Genomic DNA, 22,227 nt, shown 5'->3' on the forward strand with positions numbered 1-22,227 from the left:
AATATCGCGATGCCAAAACTTGTGAATAAATAGTTACACATCCAGTCGCCAAGCAGCAGGTACACTTAACTTGGTGGCGATGGTGGAAAGTGAGTTGAAGTGGTAAACATGCAATATGGCTGTCTTTAGTGTCACTAAGGCATGTCATTTCTTTGATAGAAAACCCTGAAATGCCAATGCGTTTTAATAAGCTCATGGCACAAATATTCGTTTATATTTTACCTTGACAAAGAGTTGTTTAACTTCAGCCATAACTTGCATCAAAGAAGGGACACAAACAAAAGAAACTGAGGGTACATTTATGGACATTTTAGATTTTATATTAGATGCAGATTATTTGCTGTTGCCATTATGATTCTAGATTTCATTGCCCCTGTCACCGTGATAAGTCAAGTCTTAATTTCACTGCTCCGGTCACCGCGATAAGCCAAGTCTTAAATGCATTGCCCCGGTCACCGCGATAAACCACGCCTTAGATGTATTGTCCCAATCACCGCGATAAGTCAAGTCTTATTTTCACAACTGGATGTCTAAAATTACTACTAGGTATTTGTTAGCCGAACGAATTTACTAAACTCATTCTGATAGACATGTAGGAAAGGGAATAAATCCAACACAATACGTCTACCAAGAATCTTTAAAAAAAATCATCTGACGCATTTGTCTGGAAAAGTTCTTACATTTTCGTATGGCTTTAAACTAAAACCTATATGGAAGGAGTAAGTTCATTTCTTCTTCCATTCATAATTCCTCTTTAAAATTATGTTGCAAATGATCAAACGGCAATATGTTATAACAATCGTTTTTATTACTTGCCATACTTGGCAGTATTTGTACTTTGATGAAAGCAATTTCCGTATAACATTAGTAGTGTGCTACAAAGTCCAAATATGTTGCTTACCGGGATGGATCATTTCATTTCATTTGATTCTGATAGGAGGAATATAAAAAATCGTCCTGATTCTACATCCGTATCATATGCGAGAGTGCCATTGCTCATCACAAATATTCAGACATGACGCAATACAAGTCGAAAGGGATGTAGTGAGAGGAACGATAGGCACATTAAAAAGGTTAAGTATGCAAAGAGGGACAGGCACATTGAAAAGGTTAAGTATGCAATAAGGGATAGACACTGAAAAGATTAGGTATGCAATGAGGGATAGGCACATTGAAAAGGTTAAGTATGCAATGAGGGATAGGCACACTGAAAAGGTTAATTATGCAATGAGGGACAGGCACATTGAAAAGGTTAAGTATGCAACGAGGGATAGGCACATTGAAAAGGTTAAGTATGCAAAAAGGGATAGGCACATTGAAAAGGTTAATTATGCAATGAAGGACAGGCACATTGAAAAGGTTAAGTATGCAATGAGGGATAGGCACATTGAAAAGGTTAAGTATGCAATAAGGGATAGACACTGAAAAGATTAGGTATGCAATGAGGGACAGGCACATTGAAAAGGTTAAGTATGCAATGAGGGATAGGCACATTGAAAAGATTAGGTATGCAATGAGGGATAAGCACATTGAAAAGGTTAAGTATGCAATGAGGGATAGGCACATTGAAAAGGTTAATTATGCAATGAGGGACAGGCACATTGAAAAGGTTAAGTATGCAACGAGGGATAGGCACATTGAAAAGGTTAATTATGCAATGAGGGATAGGCACATTGAAAAGGTTAAGTATGCAATGAGGGATAGACACACTGAAAAGGTTAATTATGCAATGAGGGACAGGCACATTGAAAAGGTTAAGTATGCAACGAGGGATAGGCACATTGAAAAGGTTAATTATGCAATGAGGGATAGGCACATTGAAAAGGTTAAGTATGCAATGAGGGATAGACACATTGAAAAGGTTAATTATGCAATGAGGGACAGGCACATTGAAAAGGTTAAGTATGCAACGAGGGATAGGCACATTGAAAAGGTTAAGTATGCAACGAGGGATAGGCACATTGAAAAGGTTAATTATGCAATGAGGGATAGGCACATTGAAAAGGTTAAGTATGCAATGAGGGATAGGCACATTGAAACGGTTATATATGCAATGATGGATGGGCACATTGACAAGGTTAAGTATGCAATGAGGGTTTGGCACATGGAAAAGGCAATGTATGCAACGAGGGATAGACACATTGAAAACGTTGCCCTAACTGTAAATGCATCTGGCATTGCCTACTAATTAAGTCTGCGTAACTACTGTACAAACTGTAAATGCACATGGGATTGTCTGCGTAATGTATTGTACAAAACTGTAAATGTACGTGCGATTGTTTACATAACATGTTTATATTCTGGTCTATTGCGTATTTCCCAACAGGCAGTTGTTGATCTTTGTCTGGCTTCAGCTTGCAAAGAGCTTGAAGAATGATGCTTGTGTTGGTCTGGGTTCACCTTGTAAAGAGCTTTGGAATGATGTTTGTACTAGTCTGGCTTCACCTTGTAAAGAGCTTGGGGAATGATGCTTGTGCTAGTCTGGCATCACCTTGTAAAAAGCTTGGGGAATGATGATCGTACTAGTCTGGGTTCATCTTATAAAGAGCTTGGGGAATGATTCTTGTACTAGTCTGACATCACCTTGTAAAGAGTCTTGAAAAGATGATTGTACTAGTCTGGCATCACCTTGTAAAGAGCTTGTGGAATAATGCTTGTACTAGTCTGGCATCACCTTGTAAAGAGCTTATGGAATGATTTTTATACTAGTCTGGCTTCACCTTCTAAAGAGCTTGGGGAATGATGCTTGTAATAGTATGGCATCACCTTGCAAAGAGCACGAGGAATGATGTTTGTACTAGTCTGCCATCACCTTGTAAAGAGCTTGTGGAATGATGAGTGTACTAGTCTGGCTTCACCTTTTAAAGAGCTTGTGGAATGATGCTTGCACTGGTCTGGCTTTATCTTATAAAGAGCTTGGGGAACGACGCTTGTACTAGTCTGGCATCACCTTGTATAAAGCTTGTGGAATGATGCTTGTACTAGTCTGGCATCACCCTGTGAAGAGCTTGTGGAATGATGCTTGTACTAGTCTGACTTCACCTTGTAAAAAGCTTGTGGAATGATGCTTGTACTAGACTGGCATCACCTCGTAAAGAGCTTGTGGAATGATGCTTGTACTAGTCTGGCTTCACCTTGTAAAGAGCATGGGAATGATGACTGTATTAGTTTGGCATCACCTTGTGAAAAGTTTCGGGAATGATGCTTGTACTAGTCTGGCTTCATCTTGTAAAGAGATTGGGTAATGATGATTGTACTAGTCTAGCTTCGCCTTGTAACCAACTTCGGGAATGATGCTTGTACTAGTCTGGCATCACCTTGTAAAGAGCTTGTGGACTGATGATTGTACTAGTCTGGCTTCACCCTGTAAAGAGCATGGGAATGATGATTGTACTAGTCTGGTATCACCTTGTAAAGAGTTTGGGGAATGATGCTTGTATTAGTCTTGCTTCATCTTGTAAACAGCTTAGGGAATGATGCTTGTACTAGTCTGGCATCTCCTTGTAAAGAGCTTGGGGAATGATGCTTGTACTAGTCTGGCATCACCTTGCAAAGAGCTTGGGGAATGACGATTGTACTAGTCTGGCTTCACCTTGTAAAGCGCCTTGAAATGATACTTGTACTAGTCTGCCTTCACCTTGTAAAAAGCTTGGGGAATAATGCTTGTACTAATCTAGATTCACCTTGTACAAAACATTGAAATGATTCTTATACTAATAACAATCCTAGGTTGGAACAGGGTAGCCATTGTTGTTGAACAATTTCACTCTTCCAACATATAGCTATTAAAATATTGGTCCGTGTCATTTTATCAAGACAAAGTTGAACTGTTTTCCAAGTTTATAATAGTACAAATTTTATTTTGTGATACTAACTAAATGAAGCTTTAGTGAGCTACATTGAGAAATTCCTTCGGACGGAACACGTGTTAGATAAATGTTTTATTAAAGATTAATACTTTCACTTGCCCGAAAATCCTTTCTTTTTTCAATTGTTGCACCTCAACAACGTATTTTATTAATCTTTTAAAATGGTTTATTTTAAGTAATTCCAAAACGAATGGCAATTCCAAAGTAAGCGGCTGTTGTCCATGTGATAAAAATGGATTACATGCGATTCGCACGGGATTTAGCGAGAGTGCATATTTCCTGTATGATACAATGATGGGTTGTACTTATTCATTGCGACATTTACTGTATGATATCACCACTAGACAATACATTAAATTTGGAAGTTTAATGGAGAAGATGGAAAAGACAATCCATGTAATCAGTGGATCTGACTTCAAAAGATGAAGCGTTTTTGATCATTATTGACCTGTCGATACTGAATTATTTTGCATCGTCTGGCTAGTAGTCTCTTGACGGTCCGACCCTACATGGACTCTATTTTCAAAGTGTTGGAGAAAATAAAGCTAGCGTCAGCTCATAAGTCCGAAATCCTCGCATCTTGTAAATTGACTGAGAAAACACCAAGAACCATAGCAATCATATTTGTTGTCATATCTTTCTACCAGAGATTCATATCTTTGAATCCTAAATGCGAATGATGCAACACATATACAAAAAAAACCCACACATCTATCTCTCTCTCTCTCTCTCTCTCTCTCTCTCTCTCTCTCTCTCTATATATATATATATATATATATATATATATATATATATATATATATATATAAAGTGGAAAAGTCCTAAATCACGAGAAATTTATATTCATTATGCAAGCATATCATTGCTATTTTTCCTGGATATGCATTATGCAAGGATATCAATGCTATGTTTTAATGGATATGCATTACGCAAGCATATCATTGCTATTTTAATGGATATGCAATATACAAGCATATCGTTGGTATTTTAATGGATATTCATTTTGCAAGCGTATCATGGATATGCATTATGCAAGCATTTAATTGCTATTTCTCATAACAGTTGGTACAATTTATAACAGAACAAGTACACAAACTTTGACTGACCGCGCTATCAAATATGGGTAGCGTAGGCAGTCGACGTTTGTTTTCATGTACTGTATGTACCACAGTCGCTTTCCACCTCGTCGGTTCCGAGTTCACTACCGGGTGCCGGCAGGTACTGTGATAGGCGATCGCCCACTGACGTTTCACAGACTTAGCCATGAAAGACTGCATCACGCCTGCATCATAGCCATCAAGAACGCCATGGTATAGGTTCGAAGAACTTGTGCGTTCTATGTAAAATAAATAAAGCTTATTGTTGAGTCAAAAGTTGTAAAATCGCGTGCAACAGTATTTACTATTTCAATCGAGGAAGTCAAAAAAGAGGCAATTAACTGAGAAATATTTTCACCGCAAATAATTGACTGACCTGTTGCTACATCAAAAAGAGAGAAATTATTCCAGCTGGGATAATTCGAAAAAAAGATTGTAAGAATATATCGATGTAATGAGGGATGAACTATTAACACAAGGCCCACGTAAGGAGATTACCCTCCCTCCCACGCGGTTCTCTGGCAATGCGTATACATCTGTAGATCATTTGATCTCACGTCCTACCATGATCCCACACTGCTATTTATCAGTCAGCGTAGAAGAAAAACATTTGTCTAAAAAATGCGAATTTTCCTTGTGTGGAGCAAGAAAAGACTGTTTACTAATCAGCTGATCGTATCTTTGTTCTCGTGCCGAGTTTTCGACATATGGATGTTCAATTTATTTAAGAAGAGAAAACCAAAAATATCTGCTCTGATGAAAATCTAGGAGTAGTATCATAATGGGGCTTTGGATAGGATTTTTAATGACAATAACCAACGCCTTCTGTAACACATGACTATGCTAATTTGACCTCTCCCATCACATGGGAGTGTGTGCTGTGGGATTAGAATTAAAACAGTAAGAAATAATTCTAACGCGTAAACATTGTAGATAATTATTAATTTATATAAACTGCGACACAGTTAACATACTGCATGTGCAAACAATATCGTCTTTGCGTATGATATGTCATTGTGGAAACTCGATGATTTATGAAGCTAACCTAATTGATTTTACCCTTAGAAAACTTAACAATGCAATGCTTGAATACCAAGACAACCATTCGAGAATATTTTCCAGAGGCCAACACAAAACACAACTGCATGATTTATGTGACTCAACGATACTCACATGTGCTCAGAGGGATCCGGGACAATTGCAGAATGTTGATGATATTTCGTGGCATTGATGCACAGAATCTCAGAAGCATTCACTGGACTTGCTGTGCTGCAAACCACTCGTAGGATTATTTTCGCGGGTCATCCTGGACAGGTATAGTTTTCTCACTATAGACGTGACGTAGAGATTCTAAGTGGGTCTAGCCACGGCAGTTTAAATGACCATGAAAAATATAAAATCCAGACCTGCCAATGATATCATATCAGAATATTGGGAGCGCTGCAGTAAAGATGCCCGTGAACTGATCCGTAATGTTATAGTCAGCCGCTAAGTGTCAAAGATACATTACAGTAGCAACAGATTGCACGGGAAAATATCCATATTGAGTATCGAACAAACGTTTACACCACTGATCAAAAACGTGGAACGAATGACGGCTATGTTTAGAACAAAAGAAAAAGCGGGTCCAGTTCGTAAGATATCGAAACGAGCAAAATATATAAAAAGCAGCCTTTGAACAGCCCGTGCGGGTCATACAACTCTTACCAGAGCAAATCCAAGAAGATCTAGACGAAATGGTTGCAATCGCAAAAGACACCGAAGGTGATGAAGAGGAAACTGAGAGTTTCATGAAGGATCACCCTCCGAGTACAAGTCACAGTTGCCAATAAAAGTTCGAAAAATGTAGAAAGTTATGCCTAGTAAACGCCTAGATGCACGGACCAAATGAGTATTTCGGGTAAACATTTAAAAACTAACTAGGTTAAATCAATATGGCTGGAGTTTAAGAAAATTTGTTTAAAAATACAGAAAACATGGTGCAAAACACGTGACTGATTCATTAAAACTACTGATGAATCTTTAGACGTATGAAGTTTTAGTCTATCATGATTACAGACTAAATCATTAATAGGTTCAAACACTACAAACAGTCGATCTTGTCTGAGATTATAAACAGCCGAACTAACTCAGGATCAAACAAACTCGGGCTATAAGCTATACATGCCATTACACAGTGAGTTCACCGCAAAATTCTTTGGTACAATAACTGATGCAGGAATTTAAATAGGTCCATTATTATCCCATGAAGGTGTTTTGGGTCATAACAATAACATTGCTTGTTTTTATTGGGAGAGGGTAACATTATTAAGTTTGGAAGCTTTTAAAGTGTTGATATAAAGCAGTTTGATACATCAATACTGTTGGTATATCGAATTGTTGGGGTGTGCGCGAGGTCTGGGCTAGACGTTCCGCTCAACAAAGGAAAGTGAAGCGTCTCTCATAGCCTCTCCTTTCCAGGTGTAGTGATCGCCGCGGGACCACTATTTGGCTCTGCTGGGCAGGATGTTACTTGCATATAGCCTCTCCTACACTACTCTGTCCACACCAGCACCTTCACGCGGGGCCCCCTGTTTTCACAGAACCTGCTGTGTGACGCGACCGAGTGCCGGGCGCTATATCTGGGTGGGCAGACTGGGCTCGTTAGCCTTCGCAGGCAGCCAGTCTAAAAGAAGGATAACTCTGACTCCGAACCCGGGAAGATGGAACTCGTTAGCCTTGTCAGGCAGTTCATATAGATGAAGGAAACTCTGATGCCAAACCCACCAAGTTACAGCTATTGGATAATGATTCCGCTGTGCCTTGTTGATATCTTCGGGAAAAGGAAAGGCTAAGAGAGTAATGCCTAGGCAGAAAATCTCTAGTGGAGCCCCTAAGGCGGCTGGCAGTCAACTACGACTTCCTTCCAGCAACTCCTGCATCCGAACTGGTGCCAAATGTCATGCTCAGCATTTCTTTTGACCCCACCAGCAAGGACGAGAGGGGGATCCTAACTTCTGGGCAACCCAGGATCTCCATACTCCAGGCCCAGGCTTGCGCCCTGGAGAGGCCACTCCAGCCTCGCTCCCGAGTCAGGAAACAACACGGAAGCTGGCAGTCTATGTGTTATAAGTCCCACCCGATTGGCGTATGGAAGGGGTGCCACGGGTCAGCTTTGACGGTGGGAGGGATCGTCAGTAGTAAGGGGGGGCACCCTATGTACAATGGGAATTAGCATTACAGACCCCCCTGGGCAAATCTACGTACAATGGAAATTTAACATGGCGAAAAATCGTGGGCAAATCTACGTACAAGGGGAATTTAACATGGGAATAAATCGTGGGCCACTTTACGTACAAGGGGAATTTAACATGGGGAATAGAGTTTGGGCTTGTTTAGGGACAAGGGGAATTGAACATGGGATTTTTTTTTTTAAAATAAATTTTTTTAAAAAAAGGGGTAGGCAATTGAAAGGCTATCTCTTTTCGAGAAATATGGCTGGCCCTGAAAAGGGCCTTTGGGTTTTCTTCTTCTGCTTCTAATTTCTTCTTTATCTCCACCAAGTTCTTATTTTATCTCCTACACTCTTTCTCTTCTTTTCTTTCTTTTTTTCTCCTCCTCTTCTTTCTTCTTCCTCTTCTCTTCCTCCTCTTCTTTCTTCCTCTTCTCATTTTCTTCTTCTTTTTCAATTTTTTCGTTCCATTTGCGTATTCTTATCCTTTCCTCTTCATCCTCCTTCTCCTCATTTATCTCTTTCATGACACCACTTATCATGTCCTTTACCTTTCTTAAGTTATTAATTTCCATCTTTACACGATGGGGACTATAGGAATAGTGGTCTTCAACGAGTCTTATTAACATCTGCTCCATCATTCCTAAATTGTCTAAAACGTCTTGCAATGTTTGCATTTTGTCAATTTGGTTAGAAGCCATCTTCTTTGTAGAATGGTTTGAACGACGAATACTGTGGGTTCTTATAGTGAAAGCGCGTACGTGAAGGAAAACATCCCCTAAAAACATAAAATTGATCTTACCTAGATCATGACCAAACAACGCGCGGACGTGAAGGAAAACATCCCCACTTTTCTCATTTCATATAATCAAACCCAAACTATACTATTCACATACGCTAAGAAACAATAAACAAACCCATAATCTACTATTCACACAAACTTACGTGAGCAGTTACAAACACTAACACAAACACAAACACACATACACTCACACTATGAAAAAAGAGTTAGTGTTTATATTCACACTACTCTACCTACACACATTGGCAAATTAATAGTTATTTCTTTTCTAGAGTATTGGGTAGCCCTGAAAAGGGCTGTTGGTTTTTTTTAAACTCCAGATGCACCTATCTAATGGTTGCACCTTCCTGACCTGGCGCCACACACGCATCTTCTTCCCCAGTCTTCTTTCACCTTTCTTCTTGGGAGTGCAGAGGCAGGATATGTGGCTTCAGAATCCCAATTTTCGGTTTCTGGGATTCTGAAATTTCTTCTTCTCTCCTTTTCCTCCTCGTCCTCTTCTTCTTTGTTTCTTCTCTCCTCCTCTTCTTTTCTTCTTCTTTCCTCCTCCTCCTCTTTCATTCTTGCTTCTTCGACAATGGCCTCCGCGGCCAGTTCATTTAGTATGCGCCTGGCATATTCCAGGTGCATCTGGAGTTCTAACAGTTTCACAATTCTGGTGTTCATTCTTCTGGTGGTGTTGATCAATCAACAAGGGTAGCTAGACTGCCGAGCGAGTTTCAATTTATACTGAAAGCGCGGACGTGATGGAAAACATCCCCCTAAAAACATAAAATTGATCTTACCTAGATCATGACCAAAGAAACAACGCGCGGACCTAAAAGAAACACTCACTCACTTTTTTATGCTACCCATCACTATTCTAAAATTTTTTATAAATCACTTCAATAGACTATTTACATACGCAAAGCAATCCAATCTAACCCCCAAATCTACACCTCTAACAGCCAAAAAAACCAAACATCATTTTAATCTACTATCCATACCAACCTACGTGAGCACTTACAGACACACAAACACACAAACACATACCCTCACATTTTTTTAAAAAAGAGTTAGTGTTTATTTTCACACTACTCTACCTACACACATTGGCAAATCAATCCTTATTTCTTTTCTAGAGTATTGGGGTAGCCCTGAAAAGGGCTGGTTTTTTTTGTTTGCTATGGCAATCTTTTTTAGTTTCTAAGAATGCGATGTCCTCTGAGGATAGACTTTCTGGCGATAGGTCTGCTTCTTCGGAAAGAGAAGAAGAACTCTTTGGTGTCGATACGACAATCGACAAAGCCTCTGTCAGCTTCAGGTTGCTGCTGTTGTTGTTGTTGCTGCTGTTGCTGCTGTCTCTGAAGTCTGTACTTCTCTGTCCATTCTTCTTTTTCCCTGTTCATTTCTTCTCTGAAGAGCTCTTCTATCAGGTCTTCAGTGATTTTTAACATTCTCACATTCTCTATTTCTTCTGGCTTCGGTATCAGACTGTGTCTGACCCTATGCAAATTCACGTAGGCTTCGTTGAGCTTAGCTAGTTTGGAGCACATCTTCTTAGGAGGATGAGTCGACAATGGATGGTTAGACTGGAAACAACCCCCGGTTCTTAAAGTCAAAGCGCGGACGTGAAGGAAAACATCCCCCACACGGTTTTCGAGCCGCAACGTTCAGTGAGTGTCATGAGAGGGATAGTAAGAAATGAAAGAGCATCAATTAATCATTCTTATAGCTAAACAAACCACAAAGGCATTTTTTTCAAAACACAACATTTTTTGTTCAAAAATCACTTAACACTAACCAACAACAACTCTAACATATTTTTTAACAATAATCCAACATGATAACATCAAACATTTTTTTCAAATCACAAACATTTTTTCAATTTACAGTCTACTTTAAACAGGGCTGACAACGTTGTGAATGAAATTGTGATTTCCACTGTTGGAAATCATTAGGCCATTGATGGACACTACGTTTCCTAGCTTGAGACAAAAGATAAGCATAATGGTCACAAAACCATCGATCTACTTTCACATCGTTTCTAGAAGAAGAACGAGGATCAAAATGAGTCACTAAATGTTCTAAGGAATAACCTAGGCTGCGATGATGCAGAAAATACACACAGTACTGTCCACACACCAAGGAATCTGTGCCTTGTAATTTCACATTATTGAATCGGGTGGTTTGAGCATTTCTTCTCATAAAGTCGATGATATCGTCTTCCAAAGGGGGCAATCCGTACGAATCGAAATATTCCACACATCCTTCTTGAGGAAAGTAGACGGCTACCCAGTGGGTTCCTGGGAGATGACTGTTGTCCGTGTTGATCACGTAAGCTAGATGGTCTTTAGGTTTGCGATGAGGGAGTTCATCTTTAGCACAGACAACAGGATTCCAAGAAGACGTATACGAACTGTGGTTCAAAAGGTAATAAAGTTCCCAGGTATCCATTTGTGTTGTTTTTTCTTCTTCACAGGTAATAATAAGTCGTCAATTCGATCCTGACTTTTTGCTTGAAAATGTCTGACAAATAACCGTTTCTTCGTTTCGTCTCCTCACTCTGATTCAGGAGAGCTTCAATGCGATGGATCTCTTGAGTGGTTAATGGTGGACAAGAATGTTCACGCAAGTCTTTATACCACTGATGCAACACGTCTTCGTCCGAGATGAGACTCCAAGCTTCGTCCAGATACTCGTCCAATTTTTCTTCTTGACTCAACATCAGACATTTGTCGTGTTGAATTTGACTGGGATGATCGTTTTGACATCCATAGCAATCTTTCTTGATCAATTCCGTCATTTTTTCGACCAAGTGTTTGGCAAAACAGGAGACTAAATGGGCTTCTTGTTCTGGCCATCTCGACTTCATCATGACAACTTCTTCGTCTTTGTCTTGAGATTCTTCTCCTTCCACGGTCTCCTCACATTCCATCTTTAAAGTTTCTCCACTAGGTAAAGAGGGATAACAGTCTTCCATGGCTTCTAATAATCTAGAATGACTTCTCTCAAACTGTTGATTTCTATGGTATTATCGAATTCGGCATACAGGATGACGTTCACTGTTGCTGGCAGTACATCTTTAAACTGAAGTTCCACACGAATCTCGCCAGATTTTATAGGGTGGAAATGTCCCTCGTCGCTGCCTTGGTCTGGAGTGAAATCGAAAGCCCACAAAGCATAGCCTCCTGCGCAATCGTCGCACGTAATGCCGTGACTGGTGTTGGTTCCTAACTGTCCGGTAGCTTCGTACAAGGACAAGTACGATCTCAAGTAATTCATCTTCGTGTCACTAAAGTCAGGTTCGAAAGGTCTGGTACACAAGGTCTTGCCATCGCGACTGACTTCGATTTTCTTCATGTTGAAGTGTTGAAAGTTGAAAAGATTTTGAGCGAAGGCTCCGTTGAAGGCTGAATTCAGGACCATACCAAGGATTAAACGCTTGGGTAACTGTCCTTGAAACAGATGATCTTCGATCATGGAATGCTGTCCAGTAGAAATGGTGAACGTTTTCACTTCCACACGTCGTATGGGATACTTGGCGGTCGTTCTGCTCAACGTCTGACTGATGTCATTTCCCACTTTAGGTAACACTTCCACGCGTCGTACGTAGAGTTTGGCCTCCTCGATTTTGCTTTTGGGATTGCCACCAGTAGTAGCATCAGCATCAGCCAACAAATGGAAAGCGGCACTGCTACGATTCAGTCTCAGGCGAACATTGACCCCGTTCAGCAAATATTTCTCTTGCAACCACATGTCCAAATGCAAACGATCCATCAGTTCTAAACTCTTTCCATCTTTGATTTTGTTTCTTCGTTCTACAAATCCCTCATTGGTGGTTGTTTTTAATTTGGGGTCAGCTTCAAGACCTGTTTTATCAAATTCGTCCGCTTCGTCAGGTTCCCATAGCACGCAGGCATTGAGATGGGTGTTCTTGGCATCTATTCCGTACGTCAAGAGATTTTCCAGGTAGGCACGGTAAGGGTAAGTATCCATGCTGCTACTGACCAGTTTGTTATTCAAGTACAAGTCCACTGAGCTGAACAAGGAATGCATGAAATTGTTGACGGGAGCTACTTTCTCTTCGCCGCTTATAATATCTTCTCCCTTATCTAGAACTTTGACTTTCAAGTACAAGTAACTGCTATTCAGATCGATGTAATCTTCGGGTTGTCCCTTGATTTCAAACTCGATGGGAGCGGAATCGGTCAATGAGGAGACGGGGTGAAATTCCACCCACTGGGATTCTTGCATGGTTATCATGGTAGGGGGCATGGCAAACAGGTCCAGTTCCGTTTTGGAACAAGCGCAAGATTCTCGGTGCATCATTTTGTTCTGTTCTTTCTCAATAATCGAAAACGTCTAAGTCTCGAACGGTTCTTCTTTTCTTGGCCTTTCTAGCTTGAAGTCTGGTGAAAGGGTGTTTTCTTCGTCGTCTCTTTCTGCCTTGTCCTTGCTGAATGCCTGACTCGGTAGCGTGCAGGGCATTTATAGGTGTGTCTCGTCGGCCCAAAAGGTCTTTGCCCGTTTGCAGCAAGACATTTTTGCCAGCCCTCATGAAGGCTTCTTTAGGGTTTTGTTTGTCGATGATGACATTTTGGAGAAATTCTTTGCCTTGCGTCAGTGCCGCATCTTTCAAGGCGTGCAATCCGCGTGTCACCATCGGTTTCAACACTGGGGCCACCGAACGAAAGGCCGATTTTAACATATGTCCTAAACCGTGTCCTCGCTGTCGTGCAACCCCTCGGTACACTGGATACATGACTTACGAGTCGTGAGAAAACCGTTTTCGACAATGGAGTTTCACCGTGACTTTTCCTTTGGTGAATGGAATATTTTGTCCCAGATCTCCTTTTATAGCAATGTTGACCGTGTCCAAATACGACTTGCTGACGGGTAAATAATGAGGATGGACAAATTCGCGGTGGACGTGGTAAGTGTTCCCACCTTCCTCGTCAGTGACCGTGGCAGAATTTACTTTGAAAGGAATGACACGCAGTAATGGTACGGAGGTGTGTCCCACCACGTTGTACTCCACCACATCGGAGTACACGAAGATCAAATTCAGTCCTTGGTTCAGTTCTACCGGGTAACGAAAATACCTTGCAAAATGCATGTCGTTGTCAATGTCTGCCATTTTAATTTTTTTGGTGTTCTTATCCGTGACCATTTTGAGGTCTCCACCCAAAATGTCATACAATTCAGGGCAAAATTTAATACGTATACTTCTTTCCTCACTTTGAAATTTGATGAGTAGACGGTGAGACAGTTTGTGGTACTCGATGGTGACACGTTTTGTTGCATTGGTCAGAACTTTGTCAAAGGTTGCATAGAATTTGTCAGCGATGGCTTCCACCAGATGTTGACCACTAAAATAATGGCCTGAGTTAATTTTAAAGTGATAAACGAAAAGAGGAGGAGAAGAGTCACTGTTGCGGGGTAATAGCTCCTTTGCAAGATGTGAGTTATGTTGAGGACTGCCCGTCATGGTTTGCTGCAGTGCTGGGTCCAAAATTTCGACGTCAAAAGTGTTCTGAGTTTCAGTGATGTTTTTGATTTGTGTAGGGTGAATCATTTCTACCAAAGCCACTTCCCAATGGGCTTCGTGATCTAAGGGGATGGCCTGAGGTAATTTGGCCGTGTAACAGCACAACGTGTTGTGGGGAAACACCTCCATGGAACTGTCACTGGGTAAGGTTAAGTAAAATTGGTTTTGGTGACTCATAATTCCAAAGTTCTGTGGCTGTCCGAGGGGTTATTACTGGACGTCAGAGGCGTGTCTCCGCCCAAAATGGGGTTCTGGTTGTTATTGGAGTGGTGACTGGCACTGGCACTGGACACAAGGTTCCCGTTCGAGGAGAATTTCAGGGAGGGATTGGGAAGTAGGTAACCGATGCAACTGCTCAATAAAATGGTCCACAATTGTTTGTCTCCTTGTTGCAAACTCAGATTGGCGATGGCTTCCCCGATGACACAATACACCACGAAGATTTGGCAAAAAAAGACGATTTGCGTTTTAGGCACACGTTCTCCACACCACACCCACAAGGGTTGTTTTTGTAAATCTTGCACAGAAGAACTAGGTGAAGCAGTGGTCGACGTAGCTGCGTCTGTGTGAAAGGGCATGATGGTCACTTCTTTTTATAGTCGATGACTTGCGATGCGTCGATCCAAGAATCGAAACTGGGCGGATATCCTTTCCAACGTACTTTGACTTCTTTGACACGTCGTTTGCCCACTTTACGGGTTCTGCGTTCGAGAATGCTTTCGATGTCGTACACGTCGTCTTCTTTTTTGGTGACACGTTGTAACTCGGGCAAATAAAACGTTCCTTTGAGTACTTCTCCGTTCATGTCTTCCAATTTATAGACGGCAGGATGACGACCATGCACTCGTCCAGTGACGCGAAACAATTCGGTCGTCCAGTTAGGTAAGTAACCTTTGTCGAAAGTGCGTTTGGTTTTGCCAATGCGCACCCAATCTCCTACGGTCAACTCTCCACTTCTCTTGGGGACAGCCCTCGTCGGGGACGTACCAAACAGACGCTCAAACACCAGCACTTCGTTGTCGGTAGTCACGTCTTGCGGGGCACGTCCGATGCTTCGATGGTAAGATTGGTTGTACGCTTGCACCAGGTGCGGTAAGATGTCGATGTACTTCAGAGTGTGGTGATGCGTAAAATATTTCCACACGCGTTCTTTCAAAGTGCGTTGAAAACGTTCCACGATGCTGGCTTTCGTTTCGGGATTCTCGGTGGTAAAAAAATGAATGTCACTTTTCTTTAATTCTTTTTGGAAAGCTTGGTTCAGAAATTCGGTGCCTTTGTCCGTTTGCCATCGAAGAGGGTGACGACCGCTTTGTTTCAACGCCCGTTGCAGGGCTCGCACTAACTCGCTGCTGGATTTGGAAGTCAAGGGCACGACCCAGGCAAATTTGGAAAAGACGTCGATGACACAAAACAAATATTTGTAGCCACGATTGTAGCTGGCCAAATGAGAGACATCGGCTAAATCGGCTTGCCATTGATGATCGATGCCTTCCACTTGGGTGCGACCTCTGGCAAACTTGCGTCGAATGGGTTTGTGTAAAGTGTAGGTAGCTTGTTCTTGTAACCATCGTTGCACTTGAGGTAAACGGAGACTTTTCAGTCGCGTTTTGGCAGCACGATACAATTTTTGAACTCCTGCGTAACCTGGAGGATGCGAAGGATCGTAGTAAATGCTGGCTAAGACTTTTTCCATTTTTTTTTTTTGTGTTTGTGTGTTAATAAGGCACCCACTCTTGGAGGATGCTACTCTTTTTCGCTTGGGGTATTTTCTTGGATTGCAATGCTTTGCGTGTGCGACCGGCAATAGGTGTCGAAGAGGAGGATGTCTGAGCGGGGGATATCGGTTCTTGTTTCACTTCTGTCTTCACTTTCTTTTTCTCTTGTGATGAAGAAGGGGTGACCATCATCTTTTTAATCCATCCAATTCTGGAGGTAGGTGGTGTTGTTAACTTGCGTACTTTTTCTGGTGGAGTTTGAAACCCTTCTTCTTCTTCTTCTTTTCCTTTTTCTGTCTTGGTCACTGGTACTGGTGGTACTGGTACTGGTGATGGTGCTGGACTTTTCATCAAGGTCTTAAAATCTTTCAGAGTGGGTAGAGCTGTTTCGTCTAAAGCTTTCTGGTGAAAGAGTTGCAGTCGTTGCAAGAGTTGACCGTACTTTTGCGATTTTTCTGTTTCGGACAAATCTTGGCGATCCATGAAGGACTGCAATTCGTGTTGCAACTGGGACATCTCGCTCAAATTGGGATTGGGAGGTAAATGTGGGGTGCGTTGTTCTTGCCACCGATGGTATTCCATCCATCGTTTGTAAGGCACTAAAGCTAGTTTTCGTCCTTCCATGCGGTTGTCAGCGGTCGATTCTGAGATCTTGGGACTTCCGAGGGCCTTTTTATCTTGCTCCCACCAGTCCTCCCAACATGGTTCCCAAGACTCCTTTCAGTATGGGGCCTAACAAGAGAGGTAAAATACCTCCAGGTTGCACTAACATCTTCTTTTTTTGACGAATGGGAATTTTCTTTTGAACCATTTGGCGAAGAAAGTGACGATGTTTGCCTAAGCATTGTTTCTGGTGTTTGGACAAAGGAATCGTGCCTTTCAAAACGTTCAAACAACATTCGCACACGGTATCGATGACCTCTTTGGAGGCTGTTTGAATGAGTTTTTTTCGTAGGGGTGGAGAAGCTTTGGACAGGACAGATAACATGTCCCCATGTTTGGCTAAACGTGGTGGCAGTCCTTTCCTTTTCTTTCCTTGGGGTTTTCTGGAGGGTGACATCTTTGAGTCTTCAGGAGCACCAAAAAAACACTGATACCCTACTCGGTCACAGGCCTTTTTTATACTGGAACGCGTCGCCACTGATTGTCTTTACGTCGTATCAGTTTGAGGACAGGCATGACACGTCGTGCAGGGGTACGTAACGGACTAAATCGAGCCAGTTCTTGCTTGGACAAATCCAGTAAACTTTGTAACATGCCCGATCTTTCTTGGACTTTGATTTTGGGACAAGGTACTTTGTGAGCAGCAGCCACTGTCACTAAATTGGAGGATCCTGCCACTGGGGAAGTTCTTTTGGGGGTCATCAACGGAGAAGTTCTTGGTGTGATCAACGTCTCCAAGTACTCTTCAGTTCTGGGTGTCATTAACGGAGAAGTGGATAAACGCGAGGCTGCCGGAGACGCAGTCACCGCTGTGGCAGGTCGTGGTTTGCGAGTGTAAGGTTGCGTCCTGGCCGAAGTGCCTCTCTTGCGACTAGTTTTCTTCTGTGGACTTTTCTTTTTCTGGGGACTTTTTTCTGTTTCTTTTTCTGGGGGCTTCTTTTCTTTTTCCGGGGTGGTGTCTGGTAAGAGGAGGGTCCTGCCACTGGAGAAGTTCTCCTTGGGGACCTGGTCTTTTTCTTTTTCTTCTTGGGGCTTCGTTGGACTTTTGTCTTGGGGATAACTTTGGGGGCATTAGGATCCCATCTTAAGAGTGAGCGAATGATGACCCCTCCTAGAGTACCGTTCCCTCCAGGTTTCAAAATGATTTGTTTTTTGGTTTGAGTGTCGATGCGGGGATCGGCCAGTTGGACCAAAGCGACTTTGTTTCGATCGAAAAAGCGTTTGGTTTGATGAGGAATCTGAATGATTCCTTGGAGTAATTGACGTGCCGTCACCGTGAACCATCGTAAGACTTCTTTGAGACTAGCTTCTAAGACACGGGCTCGTGTTTGTGGATTTTTTTCTCGACTGATGCCATACAAGGCACGAATCAATTTGACGGGAAGATGCGACTGAAGGGACGTCATGTTCACACTGTGTGAGACAGACGAAAAAGGGTCTGAGGTTTTTATAGATTTTTTTATGGGGAGTGAAATGAAGTCGAGGACGGAGACGTGTACAGGACAGGCCCTCCGTCTTGGCACCAGTGGTGAAACAAGTGGGTACGAAATCGCAAATCCTCGGGGGTCGTAGGTTTCAAATCGACGAGTAAATAGGCGTGTGGAGTTTGAGTGGCATCGTCGTACGCCTGAGTCAGCCAAGGCGTTCCTAACTGTTTGGCTAAGACTTGCACTTGCGATTTATCTCGAGGGCTTTTAAACAAGACCACGTAATGCGCATTGAGACTGATGGTGCGATGGGCTTTACTTTGTTGAAACAAATTTTGGGTGATGTAAACGACACTGGCATTACGGTGATGCCCTTTGCGCGTCAACCACAATTTAATTTCTTCTTCGTCTTCTCCTAACATGTCGTCGAAAATGACCAAATGGGTTTGACGGGAGTCAGAGACGATGCTGTCGTCTTCTTTAGGAATGCCTTCCACAAAGACGATGGAATCGCCTTGACTTTCTCGCAAGAGGTTGTACGCCGATTGCCACTCTTTGTAACACCACACGATCCGTTGAGGTGGCCGATCGATCAAATGATGTTTATGTTCGATCAAACGTTTGACGAATTCGGTTTTGCCTGAACCGCTAGGTCCAGCAATGAGCATGTTAAAGGGATGGCGAAGATACAAAGCCTCCCAACTGGCACGATCTAAGTGTTCGTCGATGACTTTGACAGTAAAGGAAGAGGGAGCAGAGACAACAGAGGTAGCCATTGTGTGAGAAATGTCACTTGTGACACGAAAACAAACAAGACAAGAGTTTATATACTTTTTCAGAACACGTTTATTGAATGTTTTTTTTTCAAACATGAATACGAAAGACAAAAATACATAAAAGCCAAAGGCTTAAGTACAAGGATAAAAGGCACATAATAACCATGAACGTGGAATAAACACAAGTGTCTGTACAACATGTTTTGGGTAATGTTCTAACCAGTTCTATAGTAGGGGGTAAGGTCACACAAGTGTCCTCCCGAAAGGGTCTTTCAGGTCTGTCCACGACAGTCCTGTCCTGGGTGACGGGTTCTTCTGGCACCGTCACTAACACGGGTTGAAAAGTAACTTTTTTCCTTGAACAACTCTCGTGCATACTGGGCCACTTCTTGGGTCCAAGCCTCAAAACCCCATTCTTTCCAGGCACGGACATCTGTCCAATGGGGATGTAAGTCACAAGCTACACACACATCGTCATACACGTCTTGGGTAGCTAAAAGTTGACGAATCTTTTTTTCCTGTTGAGGTCGAGAAGTATCCAGATGAAAACGCAAGGCTTTGAGCAAAAGGAGTTTTTAGTGACCATTTAAGGCCATTGAGGTGGTAAGTACTGATCGTAAAGAGTCCACAAAGAATCGGCTGGTAAACGAAATCCCAGAAAACAAGTCACTAAGACACACACCACTTGTCGTCCCAAATTGAATGGATACAGTTCTTGTAATAATTGATGGTAATGATCCACGGTTTGAATATGGTACCTTCCACGGAATCTGTTCAATGATATGTGACATAATCCGTGGCATGGCAACTTGATTTTATAGTGTCTTTGTTTCGGAAGCAATAAAGGTAATTTCTAACCAAACATGTTCGTTCTCCAGTAGGGAATTTAAATGTTAGATACTGTAACTGAAACGTCAGAGTTTGTCTAGATGTTTCGTCTTTTTCTAAGCAGATTCCATGTAACAAATGTTGGTAATCCTTTAACTCGTCTTCCTCAATACGTTGCAGTAAGTGAATCTCGAAGTAACCAAAATTACGAACGTCTGGTCCATCATGATTCCCAAACTGAAAGTGTTCAACAAGGTCTGACCACTGAAAAAATTTCTGACGAATCAGTATTCTTATACCATTCAGGTACCAGTGGTTAAAGATCTGGTGACGTAACGGATGCAATTCTTTACGTTTCACTTGTATTTTCACCAGCTCTCGGTAAATCCTTTCTCTCAACTCCTCAGGCAAGCCCAAAATGTTCTCTTGTAAAGTATCCATAAGTATATACACTGCTTTTGGAATCGTTGGGTGGTGTCCAATAGCCTCGTTTAACTTTGTGCCTAATGTAATATCCACTCATAATCAGTCTTCTTGTACTTTGGAACAGAGCATAATTTAAAAACGGATGAATCACTTTGAGTTTGCGTTTCACTTGTATTTTGATCAGTTCTCGGTAAATGCGTTCTCTCAACTCCACAGGCAAAGCACGAATGTTCTCTAACAAAGTATCCGTGAATAGGTCATACTAAATCCTATTTGGTCTGACACAAGAAATGTACTGTTTGCACAAACATGGTTTTACTTCAGTGTCGAATTTAAATCGTTCAGTCACTAATCTACACATTAAAATTCGTTCAGAAGTTTCCTCTTTCATCAAGTTGACATTGTGTTCAAGATGTTGGTAATTCGTTAACTCTTCCTCTGGAATTCGATGCAGTAAGTTTACAATGATGTAGGTAGAATCGTCCATACCAAACCAATCCTTTTTAAAACTAGAGGATCGTTCATCAATGTCTGTCCGATGGAACACTTTCAATTGAATCAATCCTTGTATAGCCTTCAGGTACCAGTGGTTCAAACACCGGTGACGTAACGGATGCAATTGTTCTTTACGTTTCACTTGTATTTTGACCAGCTCTCGGTAAATGCGTTCTCTCAACTCCACAGGCAAAGCACGAATGTTCTCTTGTAAAGTATCCATGAACAGATTATGGTAAGTTACTTCAATGTCTCGGTCCCACTAAGGGTAAGTAATGACAATTCGGTCGAGCATGTTCTACGTAGGCCGAATCTTGCGGTTCCCAGTGGTGAAGTGACACACCGCAACTGAAACACTTGACTTTATCTCCTTCGCCCAAGTAGAAAAATCCGGCTCTGGCTAATTCTTCGGGGGTCGGTCCTCCCAGATACTTAGGCCATTTTCCTTTGAACGATTGAAGACGATTTTCAAAGTCGCAGTATTCCGACAAACGCACAGGAAACGAATATTCGTCTTTCACAGGTTCGTTTCGATGAGGGTTGAGTGACATGGGCAGGAGTTTGCTCAGGGCTGGATGACATCCGTAGAGGGGTAGACGTGAAGGTGAACATTCCCCTTTAAAACGAAACCCAGTAAAATGTCCAAGAGGACGAGCGGCATCACTTTCGCATCCCTCAGGTTTGACACGCACAGCATCACTTTCCATGATAGGGGTAGTGACACTAAAGTTCCCATGATGCTTTACGGCATCGCTCAGGTCACAACGTACAGCATCGTACCCATCGCAAGGCTCACAATCGCATTCCACTTCCGTTGCCTCACACTTGAATTGTGCCTTTCTAAACAACTTGTTCTGTGTTTCTCTGAAAGTATTCATCTTGTTCGCTCGGTCTTGGTAGTCACAATGAACTATCGATCTTGACCATAGCCCCCTTTTTATACTAGTCGCAATGCAGTCTCCAGCTTGTACACCTTTCCTTTTTTACGTTTTTTATGTCTTGTTCTGGAAGGTACCGTCTCTAAGGTACCGTCAACATTGTACCGTAGTGTGATGGGTGGAAAGGCCATAGAAAGGTAAGGGCAATGCGGAGACCATCGAGTATGTTCCAGAATAGCTGAATCTTTATAGATACATAGATCCATTCGTAACTTCAGTCCGCAAGCGAAACACTGTACCTCGTATCCCAATCCTGACTCAGGTCCCAAGTAGACAAATCCTGTTCTAGCTAAAACATGCGAAGAAGGTAATCCTTCCCTATCCGTAGGCCATTTCTGAAACGTGTCCAATCGACGGGCACAATCACAATAGTCAGGTAAGAAGACTGGAAAATGGTAGGGTTTGAACTTGGAGTTCTCATCGGGTTTCTCACTAGATTCTTGCTGTGGC

This window comes from Sinohyriopsis cumingii, chromosome 12 (genome assembly GCF_028554795.1).
Source record: "Sinohyriopsis cumingii isolate HCF-2022 chromosome 12, ASM2855479v2, whole genome shotgun sequence".
NCBI lineage: Eukaryota > Metazoa > Mollusca > Bivalvia > Unionida > Unionidae > Sinohyriopsis > Sinohyriopsis cumingii.